At 49.1% G+C, this 10,045-nt stretch overlaps 1 protein-coding gene across 2 annotated transcripts in view; it reads left to right on the top strand.

Moving 5' to 3' along the window:
• Nucleotides 1–6,566: 6,566 nt before the first annotated feature.
• The window catches only part of GATA3 (GATA binding protein 3), a 76,042-nt gene continuing 72,563 nt past the window's right edge, over nucleotides 6,567–10,045 (top strand). Inside the window, exon 1 of one of the 2 annotated variants that reach the window (XM_083402279.1) lies at nucleotides 6,567–6,735. The gene's annotated coding sequence lies outside the window, so the exon portion shown is untranslated. Of the gene's footprint in view, nucleotides 6,736–9,459; nucleotides 9,479–10,045 lie in introns of those variants that run through there. The other variant, XM_083402280.1, reaches the window with a different exon arrangement.

Here is a 10,045-nt window from a genome sequence, read left to right as displayed (position 1 = left end):
ATATAAAAAAGATGCAAATTCCACCTTATCTCGGCTTGGCTCTGTGCTTTCCTATATATATATATATAGAGCCAATCGATTTTTTTTTTTTCTTCATATATGTGCGCGGGAGGTGTGTATTTGTGAGGGACTAGTAAAAGGAGGGGGAAAAACCCTATACATTTTTTTTTATTTTTTTTTAACAGATGCAAATTTCATCTTATCTTAACTTGGCTTTGTGATATGTGTGTGTATGTGTGCGCCCCTTCGAACCCCCCTTCCGTAAAGTAAATAATGAAAAATTTAAACCCTTCTCCGTTCTGAGAACATAAGCGAGTCGATTTTGCTAATTTCGTGCTGAAATTGACACATTAATTAAAGAAGCAGTGAACATCTCGGTTTGGGGTATATCAGATCTATTTTATATTTTCCCCAATTAAAATTTGCTTTTTTTTAAAAAAAAGGAAGCAGTTTTTGCTGTCCCCAAAAAAGGGGGGAGAGTGGGGGGTGGGGGGAGAGAGAAAAAGAGGGCTCCTTCTTTTTCACAACGTTCCCCATCGCTTTCTGCCATCAGATCCATTGTGATGTATTAGATGCAATAAATTATCCCAAGTAACAAAACATTGGAAGCTGAAAGGTTGATAATCTGGAAACCAGAGATAAGAATTCATTATTCTGAATCATTATGAATCCAGCGTTGCCTCTGACTCCTTTCTTAATCAGCTCCTCTGATCCTGGATATGTGAGCGGCAAAGATAAGGACGAAATCATTTATAATTCTTCACCTCGCCTAATATTTTAAAATAAAGTCAGAGGCAAGGAAACGTCATAAAACACACGCGCCCGCACACGCGCGCACGCTCTCTCTCTCTCACACACACACAGACACGCGGGCGAAAAGATGGCAGGCTCAGAATGAAAAATCACTTCGACCTTACTTGAGCCCAACAGCAAGATTTAATTAACACCGCCGCCCCCACCCACTTAATCGCTACCCTCCCTCGATACAAACGTGCACTTATTTACACGTGTATTGGGAACCGAAATTTTAAATAACAGGAGACGTATATTTTTTTCAAGAGTGGGGATTTTCAAGTGTGCGTTTCTGTTTGTAGGAAATCTATAGCTACCTTCATTTATTCCAAAGGCATTGATTTAAACACACAAGCACACACATTTTTATTTTTTTAAATCCCCCATGTCTTCAATAGCAGACATGTTTTAATTCTAGGTCTAACGGAAATCATTTCTAAAGGCACAGACATAAAAGCAAGGAATCGATGGTGGGAAGAGAGGTAGAGGGAGAATAGTGATAAGGGGAGAGGGATCGTGGCAGAATTTAAAACAATTAAGAGCCTGCGATCCAGTGGGGTAGATTTGTTGCGCGAGTCCCATTGAAATGAATGGGAGTAATTCAGTTCGAATGGAACCGAGAACTGGTCCTCGTTCCCCTTCTATCACAGTGCTTGTGATAGCTCTGAGTGTGTGTGTGTGTGTGTGTGTGTGTGTGTGGACTGTGGTTACGCTGCTCCGGATCTTTAGCATGGCTCAAAGCCATCACACAAACTATGGCGCTAAATAAGCAGGGAGAGGAAATTATCGATAGGATTTCATCTCTGTTTGTGCTTGAGCATAACACGTGCGTGCGCCGGTTTGGGAGAAAACGTTGCACTCAGTTGGCGGCGGCCCTTTTACAATGTGAAGGGACCCCTGAAAACTCTTATGGAACGATTGCCATAAGGGGTGGTCCGGCAACGTAGGAAAAGAAGACGGCCTCGTTCAGGCGATGGTGACTGAGGTTATTGGGTGGCGAGAAGGTGAATGCACACGACCACATTTCACGAAGCTAGAGGAGAGAAAGATACCTGGTTCTGGAACAACCGGGGACGCAGTGAAAAACTCAGTGGTGGGCCTGTGTGCGTAGGCCTACCTTTAAGCAATACGTTGGGGATCAGGCCCCTAATCCCCTTCCCATGAACATGCTACACGTGAGAGTTACACGGATTTCCCAGAGTCTCTCCAATCCAGGCCTAAGGCTCTCGCCCTCCCATGCCGGCACACTTTCTGAGGAGCCCGTGGTACTGAACTCGGTGGGACTTACCGCCGAGTAAGCATGCAGGGCCTCACACAAAGTCCCAGTCTTAGTGCTCTAGTTAACGGTGGCGCCAGGATCGTGGCTTTTACGCTGGAATCCCACGCGCGCTCTCTCTCGCGCGCCCCCGCATATACACACGTGTGCGTTCCTGTGAAAAAGAGGTCATTCTCAGAAAACACGAATCCTATTCTATGATTTCTAAGCCAATGGTCTACCGCAATCAAACATCTACGCTCCAGCCATCCATCTAACTGGCGAGAGGGACTTAAATTGGTCCTCTTTCGTCTCAAGCCGCGTCAGTAACCTTTGAATCGCCTGCCAAAGCTTTCGGAGGGCTCTCTTTCTGTGCGTGTGAACGGAGGCGGAGAGCCACGTGGCTGCTTTCTGCTAGTACTAAGGGAGAAGCCGACCTCGGTGGGCTCGGTTCGGAGGCTGAGGAAGAACCCCCATTTATTTTGGGGTGGGTGGGAAGGATGGATGGAGACACCATCAGCCGAATGTGTGTCTCTCCCCAAGCCCTTTCCCAAACTGGGGACGTACTCGAGGATGTCACAATGAGCGAAATTACGCGTGTCAGTTTCCAGAGCGGGTGGGTTTGCCGAGACAGATAGTAGACAGCGCCACTGGGGAGGGAGACTTTCGCCTTATCACCCAAGACATCAACCGATCGCTTTCCTCCTTTCTTCCTTGCTTATCTATTTCCCATATATACCATTAATTTCATTCTCCAACCGCCACCCCCGCCATTTTCTTCATGGCACTGTGCTAACCCAATCTCAGGTTCTCTGTGTTTATGCCCCCCCCCCCCAATTTCTCTGGCGCCCTCCCATTCCCCAAATTCTCTTCCCTTCTTTCCCTGCAAATCCGCCTTTTGTGCTTACATTTCCAATTCCATTCAGTTTCAAGACCACCCCCTCTGCCTTACCCAACAGCGAGCCACTGATTTGTTTCTCTTATTGACATTATTATTATTTTTAAAGTTTATGATGATCCGTGAGTGGCATTTTTTTTTTGTTCCAGGCAGACACGCTGAGGCCGCCGCCGCCGCCTTCCCTCCCGCCCCCCCAAAACGATCTTTAATTTATTACCTTAATTGAATTTGTTTGCTAAAGATAGACGTGGACGTCAGATCGCGTTACCTTTCACCTTAGAAAGGGAGAGTCACTTAAGAAGTGGAGATAGGAAACTCCCCACGTCAACAGAAAAGAGGGGGGCGGGGAAGAGGGGACGGCGCGGGGAGAAGATATTTGCTAGGTATAAATGTGCTCATTTTACACCCCCTTGATTTAAGATTTCAGCGGAGGTCTGTGAGGGAAGCAGAGAATAAAAGCTCTTTCAACCCTGCTGAGAAACCCCACCTCTTCCGTTAGGGCAAAATATAGGGCGGTATTCAAACTAATAATAATAATAATAATAATAATAATAATAATAATGCTTCAGCCTTATTAAATTAAGCCTATAAGCAAAAAAGGATTCAATTTGCATCCGACTAGCATTGCCAGCTTGCACTGATGTTAAAAATAATCCATAGCCCAAGATGGGAAGTAAACAATATTAAACTGAGTACTGATTCCATTGGCCAGGACAAAGCCATTTGCGAAGAACGAGTTTACCTTCCCCAGAAAACAAACAAAAACAAATAAGCCTGGCTGCCTCTTTTGCTTAGTCAGTTTCAACCTCTGGCTCTCACGGCCTTGTGGTTTGTGAGTCTTCCCTAAACCCGACCGCCGTTTTCTGGTGTAAACTCAAGCAAATCTGAATACAGTTGGAAAATCAAACACATGCCGATTGGAAATCGTTATCATTTGACTTGTGGGGTGGGCGTTCGATGCTCTGGATTTATTGTGTGGGTCTTTTCCATACGTGTGTTTGTGTGTGTGCAACTTTACATCTGCGGAGATTTGAGCAGGATTGCGCAAATGAAAGGAGATGATTGATCGGTGCTCGTGTGTGTGTGTGTGTGTGTGAGAGAGAGAGAGAGAGAGAGAGAAAGAAAGAAAGAAAGAAAGAAAGAAAGAGAAATATTGCTGAGCAGAGAGCAAAGAGGAAGGCGGCATACCTACAGTGTCCAATGCGCTTTACACGCACGTGGCAAAGAAAAAGTGGATCTTTCCCCCGCGCGCGTGCTACGCGCATCTCAGCAGCCGCACTTCCCACTCCAAATCTTTTGTTCTTCTTTCTCTCATCGGCGATGGCCATGGACAATCTCCCCCCTCCCCTTCTTTTGTGAGACAGGAAAACATAGGCGCAGAAAGAACTTCCAGCCCTTAAACCAGGTGGAAATGAAGGGAATTAACCGGGCGTTCTGTTGCCCGCGTCCATGCCCGCCTTGATTCAAAGGAATCCATGGAACAGATGGTGGAAGAGAAATTGATCTCTCTGTGCGAGAGAGCGCATGTCTCGCGCATCATTATATCTTTTGTGCAGATTATATGTGCGTGCCCGCGCGCGCATGTGCACGCGCGTACATACACTAGGTATCTTACCTATATAATTAGTTGGATAGATATAGATGATAGGTAGATAGATAGATAGATAGATAGATAGATAGATAGATAGAAACTTGGAAAATCTTCAAAGATATTAACAGCCTCAGCTTTCGGGGAAATAAACCTTGTCTTTTCCTAACAATGTCAGTTCTAGCGAAAAAGTGAAGCTACCGGATTCTTACTTACAAGTAAATGCATTTAACATTGTGTTGAAAGGACACGTTTGCAGCCACCGGAAGGTTTCAGGGACTGAGAAAGACGAGTCCTTCTCCCCGCTCCTATTCTATTAGATTTAAATAGCTATAGCGGTTTGTATATGTCTCTGTGTGTCTGTGCAATTTATAGATCAGACAAGGTAAAAATAATAGGGGAACCCAAGGCTCTTTTTAATTTTTTTACGCTCACCATCTTTTCAAACGACCGGCGAGGAGGAGAAAGGGAGGGAGGGAAACGGGAGCCTGGCAAGGTCCTAACAACGGAATCAGGACATCTCTGTCGGCGGAGCAGGGGTTAAAAGTGGCCCTGCAGCTTCTAAGGAGCTAGAGGGAGGATTGTTGTGGTTGTCGCTGTTCTGAGTGTATAGTTTGGCCTCGGACAATGGCGAAGGACTTGACGTGGGTTTAGGGGCTGCTGCTGGCGAAAAATACCCCAAACTGCGGCCAGGGATTCCCCGTCGCCGCCTCCGGAGGCATTAAGAAGGTAAGAGGCTAAAGCTAAGTTAGAGATAAGACACTGTGTGTGTGTGTGTGTGTGTGTGTGTGTGTGTGTAAAAGACAGAGGGGAGGGGGGTTCTCTCCCATCAGTCTCCCCGCGGGGTGCTGCTGTTCCCTTCCAGGCCCTCGATCCGCAATCCACTTAAGCCAAACTGGTCCCAATCCTGAAACACCTTAATGCGCGTACGGGTGGGTGATCAAGCTGAACAATGGCATTTGCTCACAAGGGAATGTGTCACAAGGGTCGTGTGTACCCCCACCCAACCCCACGCTAAGTCTAATCGATTTCAGTCCAGCTTCTCCAGGGCGCGATTGGTGGACGTGAGCGTGTTTTGTCTCATTCCCCATCGCTGTTATGTCTGGATTCAGGCGCGGGGGCGCGCGCACGCTGGAGGAGAGGGGTCCTTGCTTGCCTCTCTCCTTCTCTCCCCCTCCCCCACCCCGCAACCCCCCGCATCTGGGCGTTAATTTGGGTGGGAAGAAAGCAAGAGACGTCATAAAACAAACAAACAATCGCGCGCGCAGAGTGATTTCTTGCGCCCACCCCGCATATCCCTCCGCCCTGAGAATCTTGCGAGCCGGGGTAGTTGCCTCCAGGGTGCTGGGAACTGGAGCTTTGCCAGGGGCTGAACTACAGTTCCCAGTATCCTTCGGGTAAGGGAACTATGCTTTTAAAGCTGCGGGGGTGTCTCCGGGTGGATGTTTCCGTGTCAGCTCCCTGCTCCCTAAATGCGCGCTTGATGGCGAGGACCCTCTCTCTCCCCCTCCAGAAAGCGCACCGTGCGCCCTAGATCCAGGTCGACTTTGGTCAATGACAAAAGCTTCCGACGCCAAGCCCCTCTGACGGCCCGCACGCTTCCCCCTGCTCCTGGCTCTTTTATTTGTTATTCCCCAAAGCCCCCGCGAGCTTTCCTGGCTACTCCTGCCTGTCTTTGTCAATCCTTCAGGCGACAGCGGCAGGCGGGCCCGGGCCGGGTTGATTCCATGACATCACATGCAGCTCCACTCGATTCCCGAAGAAGCCTCCTCCCCTCCCCTCCCCCTCCTCCTCTTCCCACCCCAAACCCCACCTGCGATTCGCGGGGTGGCTGCGTAAAGGCCCGCCCGTCCTCTTTTTCTCCCTCCCCTCCCCTCCTGCGTCTCTTTCACTCTTTCTCTGCCCTCTTTCCAACCCGGAAGCGCTCCGCTCTCTCTCTCTCTCGCAGGGTGGTGAGGAAGAGGAGGAGGAGGAGGGAGGAGGGAGGGAGGAGGAGCAGGGAGGTCAGAGAGATTTGGGCTGGGCGCTTGGAGGATGCGGATCACCCAGATCCCTCGATCTCGGCTTGGCAGCAGCTTCGGCGATGCGCACGGCCCCGACGGCGGCACCGGCAAGAACCGCGGGTGGACTCGGCTGCTTTTCCTGAGCGCACCTCTCCAGCAGATCGAGAGAAGATAAATCGCTCTCGGCGCTCGTTCCCAGGTCAGTGCAAAAAAAAAGAGAGAGCCGTTCCTCAGCTCTCCCTCGGCTTCTTCTCTTTGCGCGGTCTCTGGTTTTCCACGTGGGTCAACCCCGTCGAGAATCTCCTTCACAAGCCTGCATGGAACGGAACGATCCGTAAATAGTGTTTCTCAGGATGCACTCGGATGATATATTTCCACCCGTCCAACATCCTCTCTCTCCCCATCCCTCCTTCCCTCTTCGGTGACCTTGGAAGGGGACTTGGGAAGGTGGGTGAACCGGACTTTCCCCCTGTGAGATCAGATGACCTCTTGCAGGTTTCTCGACAGCCCCGACTCGGCTTGTGGCTAAGCCTCCGGACTGGGGTGGTGCTGGTCCTGGTGGAGCAGGGAGGGTGCTGGGGGGAGCAAGTCCACGCAAAATATCTGAAATCGCCCCTGGTTCTAAGCGAGAGAATGCAAACGGGAGACAGGCCCGCGTTTCGTAGAAAGCCTGCCGAACGCTCAGGAACCGAACCCCACATTTCCTTGGGGGTGAAATGATGGCCGGCAGGTATCTGCAAAGGCAGGCGCGATAACTGGGATGCATAATCTTGCGTGACATCCATCGCGTAGCCCAAGGGGATAATTTCGTCCTTGCATCGAAATAAAATCAAATGGATGCCGGGGATTTCTTTTTATTTAATTTTTTTTAAAAAAATAGTGTTTATTTAATTGATGCGAGTTTGCTGCTACCCTCCCTTGGGCCTTAGGAAGCGGCGAGCAATTTAAAAACACCGATACATTAATTCAATCAAATAAGGATATACGCTTATTTAACGCCCATAATACCTTCTCTAGCCTATGTCTTTTCATTAGGCTTGGAACATCGAGATAAAGCATCGCCCTTCTAATCTGTATGTATCCGTGAAGATACATATAGAGATTCCATAGAGATGCTTAAGAGATTCCATTGGAGTCTAGCCTAGACCATCGGGGAAAAATGCTCCCTGTCTCTTGTCAATTTCACTTTCAAGGTCCGCCTTTGTCTGCCTCCATCTTTGCAGTCCCGCCAGTTACTTTCCATCTTCCTTTAATCCGCTGTAAAATCTGCAAGCCCCCTTGCTATCCCTTCCACAATTTATACCAGCCGTGCCCTGCAAATAACGTCTGCGGGCTCGCTCCGATTCTGCTTCCTTCGCTTTGGTTATTCAGTAATTTGGCGTCACTGGTTCTCCTTCCTAAAACAATCAGGCAGGCACTCTCAGGATACTGAACACACCTGCATGTATCAACAATTCCGACTGCACCTTCTTCCAGTAGTAAATATGCAATTGGTTGTTTTTGTAATGGGATCGGAGAAATTAAGCACTGCAACTGTATTAAAATGCTAGCTCGGGGATATAAATATGCGTAGGAATAGAAACATGGAAGCGAGCGAGGGGAACGGATCCACCAAGAAATTACGCCGGAGAAGGAAACTCTTTAGTCCCAGCCGCTTTCAAAAGGCGCGTCCTCCTTTGCTTAAGTGCCGTGTGGATCCAGAAACAATCGCCCCTTGGCAGGCGCTGCTCGTATCAAAGGCACCCTTTTCTCCGGAGCCGTTTTAGCCTCTGGATTCTGTTGCGCGAGGTATTAAGGGCAGTGTTGCGTTAAGAAAGGAGGGACGGAGCGAGGGACACGAGACCCAGCCACCTGGGGCGTAATGATAACCGCAATTCAATTCGTGGACCTGAAAGGGGAATCTGGAAAGGACCCCTGAAATGTGTCAAGCCGGATTTGCAGAGAGGAGTCCTGTCTGGATACGACAGACCCGAGCTGGGGCGGCGGGAGTGTGGGGCTTGCGGAATTTTACGAAATTCATTTTGAACAGAGCTCGGGTCGTTGGAGAATCTGTGTGTGTGTGTTTTGTTCCCTTCGCGAGAAAGGATAAACAAAGAAGCCTGCATTTTGTTGGCGTAAAAAAGCGCGTGGGGAAGACTTTTATCGTAAGCAAGCGGCAAGCGTATTCCTGCGCATTCTCACACCCGCAATTGACAGATCGCTGTTTGAAAATGGGATCGGTGGGTGGGGGACAGAGGAGATGCCCGTGATGGCGAAATCTTTGCCGGGTCCTGCGTGCAACGCATTTGCTAAAGAGCTCCCTTTGCAAAGCGGTAGGTGTGCGCGTGCGAGACAGAACCGGAGTGGCCCTTTCTATATATATTGTTTCTAATTCGAATCCTTCTCGTTGGTTTCGCTGTGGAAATCCACGAGACTAATCTGGAACAAGGGGCTCGAGTTGCTGCAGTTCCTCCCCTTGGTTCACAGGCTTCCTTAGATCTGTGTATGAATGGAACAGTTTCTCCTAGCTCTGTCCTGTCCTCTCTCCTTTTTGAAACACCTAGCCTTTTTAATTTTTTCTGCTAATAAAGAAGTGATCCCCCATTTCGGCGCGTCCTTGACCGCGTCGCACGCGTGTTTGTTCAGCCGAGTACTCACGAGTCTCTTGACCCTCGCGGGTTTTCGGATTGACCCGGATCGTGAGTGTTGCTGACTTCGAAGGAAGTCAATTAAAAAAAAACAAAAAAATCAACGGAATTTCCTCCCACGCAAAAGGCAGAGCGGGGTGTGGAGAGGGGGAGGGAGCCGTAAGTATTCTGATACTTTCTTTGGAAGTAAGCTGACTTCAGCAACCGGCCTTCCAGGTAGGTGTGCTTATGATGCATTTGTGGACTTTTGCGGTCGCTAGATCGGAATTCACCGGCGTACGGCGACAGTTCCAGAGAAAGAGGAGACGGTTTCAGGTAGCTGCAGAAGTCCCCCATCTCTGTAGCTTGTTCTCTGGGCATGGATCCGCTTTCCAGGCATCCAGATCACATATTTTTGCTTTTTTTCTCTTTTTTTTTGGGGGGGGGTGCCTTTTGGCTTAATATACAATGAGCTTCCATCTGGGCATTTGCTTCGCTTATGGGCGCGCTTCGATCTATATTGCTTTGGGCAGAATCTGGCGGTTATGTCTTCCTGCGCAAACCCCACAGAAATGAAGGGGAACGATTTCCTGGAGGGTCGTGCGTTTCTTCGTTGCGATGCACTTCATTGTGTTGTGGGGGATGTAGAGATTCCTGCCAGCTGTGTGTGTGTGTGTTTGTGTGTGTGTGCGCGCGCGCGGGTCACAGAGATTTAAGCTCTCGAGGTTCTATGAAGTGCGTATTACTCTATGTTTCCAACTTAGCCGTCTTCGCTGGGTTGTGTGTGTGGGTGTCTCCTCGCAAGTGCTGTCTTCGTCGATGTCGCTTTGAATCGAGTCAGTTTCTCCTCTGGGCATCGAGAAGCGGCGCGTCTCCATCGCCCGCGCGTGTCACTTTCTCCGG

This window comes from Podarcis tiliguerta (genome assembly GCF_965153285.1).
Source record: "Podarcis tiliguerta genome assembly, chromosome: 10".
Lineage (NCBI taxonomy): Eukaryota > Metazoa > Chordata > Lepidosauria > Squamata > Lacertidae > Podarcis > Podarcis tiliguerta.
This window is presented reverse-complemented; position numbering and strand designations above follow the sequence as displayed.